This window comes from Scleropages formosus, chromosome 15 (genome assembly GCF_900964775.1).
Source record: "Scleropages formosus chromosome 15, fSclFor1.1, whole genome shotgun sequence".
NCBI lineage: Eukaryota > Metazoa > Chordata > Actinopteri > Osteoglossiformes > Osteoglossidae > Scleropages > Scleropages formosus.
Window position 1 is genome coordinate 3,777,020 of NC_041820.1, and position 12,990 is coordinate 3,790,009.

Consider the following 12,990-nt stretch of genomic DNA (forward strand, 5'->3'; position numbering starts at 1 on the left):
TTCAGCATTACAAATCTTGTAGACACCTACCTTTTCTACATAAAACCCTTCAGCCCTCCACATTGCCCTAGTCTGCATTTTATACTTTCCGGATCCGAAAATGAATTTAAAGCCCATCTGGAAAAAAAAAGAGCAGCATGCCATTTAAGCGAAATCAGCTACAAGTGTAGGAATTATTTATACGATCTGGCACATGGATATTACTTTCCTCTGTAAGGCGTACCCCAGCAAATGTAAAGAGCCAGCTATGAATATAATATGCAGAGCCTCCAGTCAAGGAGGAGACGGTGTGTTCCTTAGACCGTGTTCCGCCGTGTACGTCACCTAATCTCCCCGGGAAACTAATGCTACTCCCATTACAGAGCGGTATCCAGGCTAAATGAGCAGTGAACACTTTTTAAAAAAAAAAAAAAGGCGGAATATTCGTAGCGCATACAGATGAAGGCTCACATAAGAGAAGGGGGTGGCATTGCATTGGCTCTCTGTTGTGGGGCTAATTTAATATGCACATTCACAAAGTCTTCAGCGGATTAAACTCTTATATAATCAGGCATCAATCTCTCTCCTTGCTAACACTGGTCTTTCAGTTTTGACTGTAGATTTCATGCTTGCCGTTTGCATGTGATCGCTCAACTAGGCCGTTGACGCGAGCAAGTCCAAACGGCATCACTCTTCGTTTCCCTTTTCCTAATCGGAAATGGGTCGGTAATGGGTTCCGTGTTACTCTGCAGTCTTTGTTTATCAAGGAGGTATTAGTCAAGCATCCTACCCACCTCCCACCTTAGTTAACCTGGGGGGGAAAATATTGTTCTCCTGCAAGTCCTTACCAAGAGGCAGAGCGCTGCAGGAGGCCATTTCCGCCAAAGACCTTCAGCTGTGGTCGAGCTGTAACTTGAATCCGAAAGAACCAACTCGGAAGGCCTCCCGTTAAAAATTTCTCATCAAACCACGGGTAAATGATCCAAGGAAACTGCCGGAGGCGCTGCCTGCGCATGCTGCTCTCATACTCTGTCTTAGAGACGCCGATTTTCAACTTTTACGTTCCTGTCTTTTGCTTGTGCGCGTTGGTCTGAACATACTGAACGCAGCAGCAAATGCGCTGAAGTCAAATCCCACTTTGATTAGTTAATTACTTTACAGCTCCACTCTCCCTCCACCGACCCGTCTCAAAGTGTTTGCTTTGGAGGATCCGAGCCATGTAGCCTGGATCGATCATACTGTTATCCAGCACATCCTCTGCAGAAGATCTGCCATGGTACGGGCTCAAAGGAAGGCTCAGGTGCAGAGGTACCCTTGAAAGGACTTCAGTGAAAGTTGGGTCTCTGAGGCCAGCTGACTCCACACCGTGCATCACTTCACCCTCCTACATAGTGCCGTGGGGTTCCCTCTGCATCCCCCATGGAACCCTATCCACTTCGCTGCTTCTCCAAACCAGCCAGAACCAATTCTGCCTCAGGGTTAACACCTTCTGGAGGTGGTTAGAAGTCACCTGTCTCACCAGACAAGAGCCTGCAGGCATGAGAGCACGTGTGTGTTTTGTCCGGGCAGACGCAGCCAATGCAGTGAATCATGTTTCTGTCAAAGCAACCTCCCAGAAGCCTGAGCCTCAGGTGCGGACACTGATCCCTTTCAAGTCCCTTCAGTAGAGTAAATGCATTCAGACAGGCCTGTCTTCTAAAACTCACCCCTGGATCAATGAGCAAACCTCACCACAGATGGTCTCTAATGCATTGCACTATGGCACCAGCTCCTTGAAGCCTCTCCGGTTGGCTGTGGGTGACTGGGCAAGATGTTCACCAAATAAGTGAAGGCTGCTGGGACTTTCCACACACTGAACCAGGGAAAGAGGGAAAAATGGCAGAGCGCAACAAAGTTGGAGGTTTAGTGGAGACATGGCGTAAAATATATTCTCGGTGACCTCTTCAGTGACCTTCTTTTCACTATTGTCAGTGACCTTCTCAGTGCTGGTGGCCAACAGCTTTATTGCTTCCTGTGTTTCTCCATCAGAGCCGCATAGGCTTTCTCAATGAGAATCGAACCGTTCAAGTGATCCCAGCACACTTTTACAAGAGCTGGAGGTATAAAACTACTCCCAGGTGTCACGACAGTCAAGGTAAACGATACTGAGAAGCAAAAATACTCTGTACAACACGCTACCGCTCAGGTGAGTGCAAAAGAGGAGGGGTCCGAGACTTGTGGCACTTCTGGGTGGCCCATTATCTCCAACGCCCTCGAGAAAAAGTATCTGATCGTAGCTCCAGCGATACAGAGCTGCGTAAATGAGTGAAAGGCAAGCTTTGTCAGTTGTCCTGGATAAATAATGCAGCACTTGATTGAAGCGCTCAACTGGAAAAAGCAGTCGAGTCACATGATCTCAGCTGCTCATTATTATTCCAGCAAAGTGGGAGCCAGTGTTGTCCATGGGGACTGCAGAGGCCTGCTGTTTCTCTGTTATGGAAAAGTCACCGGTCCTACAGCTCATCTTCACGCATGTGTCCCCAGAGTGCCCACACCTAACCTCTCTTCTCGAGCATCTGTTATCCCTGAAATCATCAATAAAATCAAGTCGCTGTCTTCCAGACAAAGCTGTACTCTTTTTTTCCCCTTCTTTTTTTCTAAAGCAGCCATTTTCCATATTCCTCAGATAAACCTTTTATCTTGATCATTCTGCTTTTTTTTATTGACTCTCATTTCATTGTTCGCACCCCTTGCCTATCGTCAGTCCCAGAAGCGAGCAAGTGGCTTGCAGAGTTCAGTTTTTGGGGCAGCTTCCTACCGCACCAGGGCACCGAAGTCTGTCTGTCAGCCTGGCTGCCGCTAAACAACGGCGAGCCGCTGGTCCCAGCGTGTGGCGCGCTGCTCGGACTCCTTAGCAGGGGGAAATAAACTCCAGGAGATCAATCTCTAATGGGCTCTCCACTCCGATAGCCACTGTTTAATCAGAATAAGAGCCAGAGCTAGCCTGAAGCCCTGCACTGACCATTAATTTCACTTCTCCCTCTATTGGTTGTTGTTCTTTTTATTGCTTCTCCAGCGAGCTGCGCATTCATCACAGGCCTGATTGAACGAGGTTCAATACGGGGCCTGCGAGGGGCGGCGGGGGGGGAGAGACAAATGGCATGGGGGATCTGCCGCCCCAACACACATCTGTGTTTTCGTCCTTGAGCCTGTTGCTCTTTTGGGTCCCCTGACATGGAGTTGCAGAGCAGATCCACCATCACCACCACCATTACCCCAAGAATACCCAACAACATGATCACTTTCCTGCCACTTATGGGTGACGGATCAAATGGAGCACGCTGACAAGACTGACCGCATTGAGGGCAACTTAGAGATGCAGTGAAGTGGAGATGTATAGACTCAGAAGCAACAGTGCCCGAAGTTTCAGGATCATTACCGCTGTACCCCCTACCCTCACCCATAGCCATCCTTCATCATGCCCCTGTGATGGACTGCCATGTTTACAAGAAAAGCCCCAAACAAATTTCCTCCTTGACGTATCGCACTGCCGCCGATCCGATAACTCTCTGAGGTCCACAGCGAAAGGCACGCCGATAGCCTTGGGTACCGCGAGTTGCATTCGTATGAAATTCATCTTGCGCCACTCAGATATGCTTATCTGTGTTGTTTTTAATTCCAAGACTGTGAATCTAAATGGAACCTCAAGAGCTATCTAATTAAAAAGTAATTATCTATAACTTGATGGAAATCACTGGTTACACATTTTACCTTATCGTAATCCTCATTAGCTCGTCTAATTCTGTCCCTCTGTACCCTGGAAACGAAGGTTGCTGTTCCAGCTCCACCAACTAGGACATTGCTGCTCTCGGGGTTCTGCAACTCCGGCAAACCGGCAGTTCAGCATGAAGCTCATTGCTGTGTTTTAGTAGGGACTGCTGCCAAGGAGTGCGTTGGACTGTTACGTCACCTGGCTGCCCACCAGCTCGAGTCCAGCGACGAAACCCCCGGCACGCTTCGCTCTGCTCGCAGCGTCCCGTTTCTTCACAGTGCCGGTTGGTTGTGAAACGCCCACCTGTCTTAAAAGTGACAGGTTCTTCATGCATGCTGCAGAAGATCTCCAACCCCCTCAAACCATGTATTTCAAGGTTCTGTTGCTCATGGTAGGAAGTTGCTAGCAGACATGGACTATCGCTGAGAAGAGGATTTCCGTTCTGATTTATTCACTTATCTGAGATCTTTTTTCGAGGAATTTACTGTGTGAGGTTTGGACACTAAGCTATTTACAGTGACTTCCCCATTTATAGAGCATGGTAATTTTTCCTATATTAGTTCAGAGTACATATTTCAGTTACATTCATTTAGTAGAGACTTTTCTCCAAAATGACTCCCGATGAACTCTGTGTAGTGTTATGAGCCCACACACCTTCTTCACCAAGGTGACTTATACTGTTAGATACACTTCTTACACTGGGTCACTCATCCATACATCGGTGGAACACACTCTTTGTCACTCACACACTATGGGGGAACCTGAACAGCATGTCTCTGGACTGTGGGAGGAAACCAGAGCACCCAGAGGAAACCCTCACAGACACGGGGAGAACATGCAAACTCCACACAGACTGAGTGGAGTTTGAACCCACATCCTCTCGTAACACCCAGGCGCTGTGAGACAGCAGAACTCCTCACTGTGCCACCATGCAGTTATGGGATGTATAGCTGGTCTGGGAGTCAAACTGAAGTCCTTTAACTGCAAGGTTACGGCTCTAACTGCTACGCCACCTGGTGCCCCGTTTGCTGCACGCAATTTTGCACTCTTGAACACATGTTTTCCTCTTCTTTCACCTTCCACCCCGACCTCGTTTATCAACACAGCTGTAACTTTTCACCTTCATCTGCACAGTTTTTTCAAACCTCAGATTTGACATGTTTTAACCAAAACGCAACATCAAAAGAGAATTAGCTAGGTCCCTAAAACGGGAAAGTCATCCAGAAGGGAAACGGGTTTTCACCGAAATGTGCCCACTTTGGTTTGATTTGATCATACCGAGTAGATTCATCTCCACAGCATTTTTGGGTCAGCGTTTTTTTTTTTTTTACTAATGATAAGTATAAAAAAAGCACCACTGAGCTATACGACACCGTTGTTCAGCAGCTGAATAAATCGCCTGTCAGACAGCCAATTCAGCCTGCAGCTCCCCGTTTGCCCCCTCTTTTCAACCTCCGATAAAACGACACACAAGGTCAGGCAACAATGTTGGAGTGGGAGGAACCAAATCCAGAACCGTTTCTCACGAGCTTCCAACTGACTGGGCCAGTGGTGGTGTCAGTTAGCCACGTCACCCTGGATTCAAGCAGGCAACTGGCAAAACCACAAAGCCTTCCCATTCTTCCCATCAACAAATGTAGCATCAACTGGCCTGGTCACAGCTTGGTCTCAGCAAAACAGGCGGCCTGGAGGAGGTTCTACAGCCTGAGGATCTCTCACTCTCCTCCAGAGCCTAGACCCAGGAGAGCTGTCCTTCACCCTTTAAATAGGACAGCAGCCTCACTAGAGCCGAGGGCATGAATTAAATAAACATGTAAGCTAAATGGATGTGTGGTAGAGATAGATGGCTGGTGTTTGCGACTTCTGCTTTAGTTTGGCTCGAGGACAGCCTTGGCAGTCAGAGGCGTCCCAGCTCTGTACTCGGGTGAAATGAGTTTGGCTCGGTTAGAATCCGCTGGATACCGATCAGGGCTCAGCTCTGACCCGGGGTACAGAGCTCATCACATAGCTGACCACTTACACCCCAGTTTGCTGAGCTGGCAAACACAGCGTGAGAAAGTGCTGCCGAGAAAGAAATGCCGGCACCGAATGTCTGGGAGGGAATAACTACACCCAGGAGCGTGATCCGTCTCGCTCAAGAGAAGACAATAGCTCCTCAGATTTGAGTAACACACGTCATCTCCGTGATGAAAGTATTAATTGCAATAGATAACCAGTGAGCACAGCTGATGGATGTCTTTATTCCCGGCAAAACGCAAACACTGTGCGTGATTTAGACGTTCTTCAATTATTCAGGTCTCTTTTAAAATACAGGTGGTCCCTGATTTACGATGGGGGTTACGTTCCGCGAAACCCATCGTGAGTCGAAAATATCGTAAGTCGAACACGCATTAAATATACCTAATACACACCTCTGCTCGACAGACTGGGAGATGCGGATCGCTGCTGCTGCCCAGCATCGTGAGAGAGTATCGCACTGCATATCGCTTAGCCGGGAAAAAAATCTAAATTCAAAATTCAAAGCACAGTTTCTACTGAATGTCTATCACCAGCTCACCAATGTAAAGCTGCAAAAATCTTCAGTCGAACCATCACAAATCCGGGAGCACATGTAATGGAGTGATCCGTGAGCTGAAGCATCGGCAGGCCGACACTTTCAATTCTCATGGCCAACACCGCGGCACGCGGGACGAGACTTCGACTTGTTGAGCATCTGATGGGATGAGACTGGCACCCTCTACATTTCGAGGCTGAGACTGAGACCGACAGCCAATCCCGATGCAAGATGACACACCAGCAACCAATCAGGTGACACTTACCCGCCAATGTACATGCAGGATGAGATACCATCAGCCGGTCCACGAGTAGACCGAAACACGTATGTCCAATCGTGACTCGAGTTTCCATCAACAGCCAGTCAGTAGGCAGACTCCACACCAGCAGCAGATCCACGACGCCCGTCCAGGATGAAACACAGTAGACAGAGCCAACAAAAGCCAATAGTCACATAGGATGAAAATCGAAAGCCAATCCACGCGTGGCGCTTGGTAGGCCTCTCTTCACGGCGACACACGTCACACACAAAATGCACACGTAACACAACTGCTCCTCCTGACAAGTACATCTGTCTGCTTCTGTGATCCCTTCCTTGCCTTTGATTCTAAAAATTGGTGCCACTCATCCAAGCTTCTTTCCCGTACGAGGCGTCGACCCTGAAAAACGGATCCCGGCAAAGCCGCGGGGACGAGCAACAAGTGAAAGGGCAAAGCCCAGCGCACACACACATAAATACACACAGATTAACAGATTATAGTATAATCCCGGCAGGAGCCGTGACGGGGAAATTAGTGTGTTCTCAAGGTGGGTGAAGTGCGTGCTGATGAATTAACGCAGACGGCTCTGCAAAGCCTCGGGCTGAAGCGTCGCAACACATCCCTGACAAAGCGGTTGTTGCAGGATCATCTCCAATTGTTCTTCCGTAGCGAGCACCCTGAATGCAGGCAGGTTAACAAGTGTGCATGGGTACGCGGGGTGAGGGGGGGGGGGGGACGGCGTACAAACGTTATGCATCCTTCCGACGCCGATTTCTCAAGCGTTTTGGGGCGAAGAGAGTGTGACACATTTATCTGTCCCCCAACGCTCCGCGATTACGCACTTGTACAACCTAAAGGCATATTCTAATGATGCTCTCACCGCAGAGCTTTGTCAACATTGTCACAGCAGCTGCCACTCGCAGGCCTCACGCCGCAAACGCACCGACTCACACGCAAAGGGAAGGCGGGAGGCAAGCGGAACGGCGCTTATAGTAACGCTCAATGCACGTCGCAGCTCGTGTGCCAGTGAAGCGATAGCGAGAAGGGAGTCGGAGGGACTCGAGTGCCGCTAAGATGGCGATGAGGCGGGCTCCCTCCCTGTGCGCGATCGCCGAAGGGCAAAACACAAAGTGTTCAACGCCTGTAATCCTTCACGCATCCAGGTACAGCGGTTCAGGCGCATTAACACGCATAAATGCCCTAATTTTTCAGCAGCGGCGTAAAGCGTGATGTTGAAAGTAGGAGTCATAGAAAAATTACCCTGTTTTCCTTATTTCAAAGATATAAAATTTATAATATAACATATGGATCCCTCTAGATGAACCGGATAGCTGGTAGCGTAGCGTTTAGAAGCGTTGCCTTCGGACCCCAGCGCCGCAGGTTTGAGTCTCACCTCCAGCTTTAGTAGCCCTGAATAAAGCGTTTACCCTAATCTACTCCAGTAAAGTTACCCAGCTATGTAAATGGGGGAATAATCATAAGTATCTTAACACTCCATGACACTTTGGAGAAAAGTGTCAGATGAATGTAAACAGCAATACACATAGATGTTAGAATTTGAGAACAGAGGAGCCACTCTGAACACATGGAGGTGAAATGGGAATCGAACCAACTTCTGTTCAAAACAAACGACAAATTGGAGCTTGATTTCCTGAAATGATGGGCGGCACAGCAAATAGTGCTGCTGTCTCACAGCACGTGGGAGGATGTGGGTTCAATCCATGCTCAGTCTGTGGGGAGTTTGCATGTTCACCCTGTGTGTGCGTGTAGGCTTCCTCTGGGTGCTCTGGTTTCCTCCCACAGTCCAAAAGACCTTCTGTTCAGGTTCACCCATTGTGTGTGTGTGTGTGTTCCACTGAGGTATGGATGAGTGACCCAGTGTAAGTCACTGTGGTGAAGAAGGTGTGTGGGCTGGTAACACTACATAGAGTTCACTGGAAGCTGCTTTGGAAAAAAGCATCTGCTAAGTAAATAAATGTAATGAACTACACCACTGGACACTGTAATGTAATTGCACTATATAGTATCATTGGGTTGTCCATTTTCATGTTATTATGAGTCATGTCTTTAACTTAGAGCTGTGGAATTATGCAAAATGTTTGTTATTTGATCCTCATAAAGGGATAAAAGCCATCCGGAACCTTGGAGCACAGTACATGTGTCTATTTACGTTAATATAAAGATTTCAATCACACGCAGAGACAACGGTCTTATGTCCGGTGGAGAACACACACAAAATTAGGGAGAGAGAGGAAAATAAAGTGAGAGAAAATGCGAAATTAAAGTTCATGTGAAAGTGTGGGACTGGATTGTACGTTTTTATCCATTTCTCCACTCAAAGTAATGCACTCAAATCGAATCGGACGTATTACAAGAGAAGAAGACACACCGTAATAAGGCAGAGACTGTCGCAGGTTCAAAGTTCGGCTCGTTGAAAATTTTCCAATGCCCCTCAGTACATGTGATGCAGCATCCCATGAATAAGGAAAGCGAGGAGCATAAAGACTTGGGGCTCTTGGCACTGCTGCAGATGTGTTCTCTTTTGACACAGTGATTTTGGGGACAGGCCGCGTGACGCATCTGCAACAGCTTCGCAACCGTTGTCTTCTGCCACATATTAGGGTCTGCGACTGCGAGAATTTCAGATTTAAGTGAAAAATGTGTTATTCTTAATCGAGCCCCCGAAACTGAAGAGGGTGCAATTAGTTCGGTTAATTAAGAAGGTTTCATCATCAGCCGCGGTCCGGGCGGCTGGCTGCATACCTTGGGTCAGTGGTTAAGGCACCGCGCTTGGTTATCGATGAAACTCCAGTCAACCGAGGGGCGTCATTACATTTCATCTGCGCTCTGCTTCCCGACTACAGGAAATCTGCACAATCAAACACCAAGCAAAACCAAGGGAATGTAAATATAGATCTTAACATTTCAGGGCGTAACGAGTCGCCGATTCGGCCTGATGGGGGCGATCGTTTACATCTCGGTCACGACAATTATTGAAATATGCATATAATGAACCCCTCTGTCCATTTCAGTGCACATCGATTTAGCCATTAATGCCAGATTGATACAAGCTTTAAATGTCAAGCGGCCATCGATTCCGGCGAGCCTCGGGTGCCTTATGTATGGGCCCGCCGCTGACGTCGCTTTCGGATGGAGGATCCCGCTTCCCTGCGCCAAGCGGCATGGGTCAGCACTTCATTACAGCGTTACTCCTTCCACCGATAGCGCCCATGGAAGTTCGGAGTTCAGGCTCCTTGTGCGTGTCGCTGCACTTTATTTTAACTTGAGCAGCACAGCAATAAAGTCCAAAAAACTGAGACTAAAAAGAACCTTTCAGGCATAGAGAAAGCAGTCCTCATTATGCATTCCTGCTTTTCATTAATATTCATCTTCTATTATGTACTTTTAAGTTGTTGGGGTAATTTTGAAAAGCGGTAATCCACATTACTTGCACTCTTTAATGGTAGCGGCAAAGTTCACGTGCAAAAAAAATAATTGCCGATCTTTTCCCGCGATGAAAACTGCAAAATGAAAAGATGTTTAACACTGCCAACCTTCGTGGAGGTTTTTATATGAATCGCTAATTTGGGCTTTATATGTGATTAAAGTTATTAACAGTACAATGTGTTGGGTTAACCAGTGACTCATGGTATCTAGCCATGCGCCGGGAGTGCGAATGATGGTGAACTTTACTACCGCTACCTACTTCACCTCATTCTCAACACTTCAATACAGAGGCCTGGATGAAAGAAGTATAATTTATTAAATTTAATCCAAAAGGCCTGGAGTCGCGATCCTCGGTATACAAGCAAAAAAACACATTTAGGAGGCTGTTGCACGTCACGTAGACTTTACCCACATTCACTGCGTGAAAATAAATGCATTTCTGACGGATCTCAGAAGACCTTCATAACTGAAAAGTCTCTATGTTCCTGACCTTCCCTATTCTTTGGAGGTTTTAGCGCAGGTATTGCGGGACATTAGAAAATCAAGATAGAGTCAAAGCTTTTCAACAAGCTGAACTTTGAACCTGCCACAGTCTCCATTATTACGTGTTATTATGATTATGGCTGATTATATCTGAAGACGCTGGAGTGCTTTGCTTTGAGTGCTGAAATGGATAATAACCCGTTTCTGCGCACACAGTCTAATCACAAATGAAACTTTTAAATAAACATTCATTTTGCATTATCTCTCTTCCTCGCTCGCGCGTATCTTACAATGGCAGAAATGTGTGATCTTTACATAAAAATTGACAACTCAAGGATGATGGGAAACGCAATTACTCGGAGGCACCTACTGAATCTTGAATTTCCACTGCGGTTCATTCCAGTGGATCAGCTATGTGCATCTTTTCATTTTGCATGGAATGGAACCTGATTGACAGTTTCCCTGCATATGTTGAAAGAGGCTTCTCTGTTCTCACACTGCAAAATTCAGCTGTAATGAGCCATATTTTGAAATTAAGAAAACAGAAGTTTTCTCTATAATTTTTCCTGCCCTTCCGTTGTATGTAGTATATTATGCTGCTATGTCAAATTTGTACATTCTCATGCATGTTAATTAACCAAAGGTAATTATGTGGGTGCATAAAGGATAAACATTATTATACGGAAGAAATAAATATTGCGTAAGTTTTACTCTATTTTTCAAAATCTACTAATTTGCATAAAGCTGAGGTTTATATGGCGCAAAGCTCAGATTGTATTATTTTATGTCGTATTTGACATATGTGTTGAAAAAGATGTGCACAACGTGCACAGCGAGTGAATTTCTGCGGAAGAAAAACACAGGAGAAAGTGCAGCAGATGTCTCGGAGACGATGAGTACATTTCACATGCAGTAATAGGCTTTTTTCTCCGAGACACAGTCCTGGTACGCATGTAATGAGATCTATTTAGTGCCTCGGAGCCGCTCTACTGGGGGGGAAGTAAACATAGGGTACAATCATCTTCCATGTGAACGCTCAACTAAAATTAAAGATTCTTGATTATTGCGAAACATGAAGACCTGAGTAAAAATACAAAAATATAAATAAAAACTGAGCAACTGGGATGAGAGAACGCTCAGCTGCTGCAAAACTGTAAGCTGTGAAAGTGCTACACAGAAAGTCTAGCAAGCAAATAAATCAGAGTACCATAGAGCATGCAGACTAGAAATGGATATCATTAAAGTATAATAAAAGCAGAACAAGGAATTTTAAGCATTCCTCGAAAGATTAAAGATTCTCATGCAATTAAGTGTGCATGATAATTCGTGACTTTTTAATTGGCTCTTTGCAAACCACTAATAAAGCCTGAATAATTATCAAATATAACAAGCTAAATGATCGTTATTGTTTTTCAAATACTAGACTGTGTATTTTTGTGTTTAGGCTCATATTTGAGGTACGAGGTATCTCTGGGATTGAGTTCCGCGCATGTTCGATTTAACCGCACCCTTTCTCAAGGCTTGAAATGCAAAATTCAGTTTAAAGTGGCCCTTAATATTACCAGGTGAGGACACAGTGCCAAGATTACGCTGATGAGAAACAGCAGATTACATATCTGGATGAGTCATACCAATATAACTCCAATTACCAGCACATTCACATTAAAAGTTCATACTTATGTATCAACAAATTACGTTTCATTCAACTCAAAGTGCATATTAGGTTTATTAAGCCGGTAATAAATTCCCATTGGTGAAGTCCTCGGCTACTTATGCAGGACTTGGATAAGCAGGCGCTCGAAGTTCCACCCCAGTGATCTTTGCCAGGCAACCAATGACGGTGTCGGTTTGCGCCGTTGCTGGTACCGTTCTGGTCCGATTGTGCAACCCTTCCAAATCAACACAGGCAGGCAATGGCAGATGGGTTTAATCAAAATGCAGGACAGCATCCCTTCCATCAAAGCCCCTGAAATCCCACATGCTGGTACCAGGTAGGCCTTCAGGACAGACCCGCTCACCCAGACCGTACAAAGGAGGCCCCTGAAAAGGATGCCTAGTAAACAAGCTGCGTGGCTTCCCATCACAGTCCACGCTATATGAAGATGGAAAGTGTAATAATATGCCATTACTCTCCCTTGTGCCCCCTCATACAAAACACCTTTATTCAAATAAATCAGCATCCCTGGAGTTAAGTCTTCTATTACACACCAGCCAGCTGATTTACAGCTCTATTTATTAGTGGGTGTAAGAGGAAAATTGATTGGCAGTTGTGTGAAAGTGATTGTTGGACTGCGCTAAGAGACCACCCTGCTATGCATTGTACACAGCCGCTAAATTGCAGGGGAAGCGTTATTTGTGTGGTAACAGACCGTCTACTGGTACCTCAAAGTCCTGGGAGTCTGTAGAGTGGGGGCTGGGTGTTGAATCAACTCCCAGAGTGAAATGTCAAAGGAACATTGACATTTCAGGCTCAGGACACTTTTTGGGTTGCGTGTCACGGTGACATTGCACTGTCAC

At 46.2% G+C, this 12,990-nt stretch overlaps 1 protein-coding gene across 1 annotated transcript in view; it reads right to left on the bottom strand.

Moving 5' to 3' along the window:
• The window catches only part of alk (ALK receptor tyrosine kinase), a 241,376-nt gene that overhangs the window by 226,941 nt on the left and 1,445 nt on the right, over positions 1 to 12,990 (bottom strand). The window lies entirely within an intron of this gene.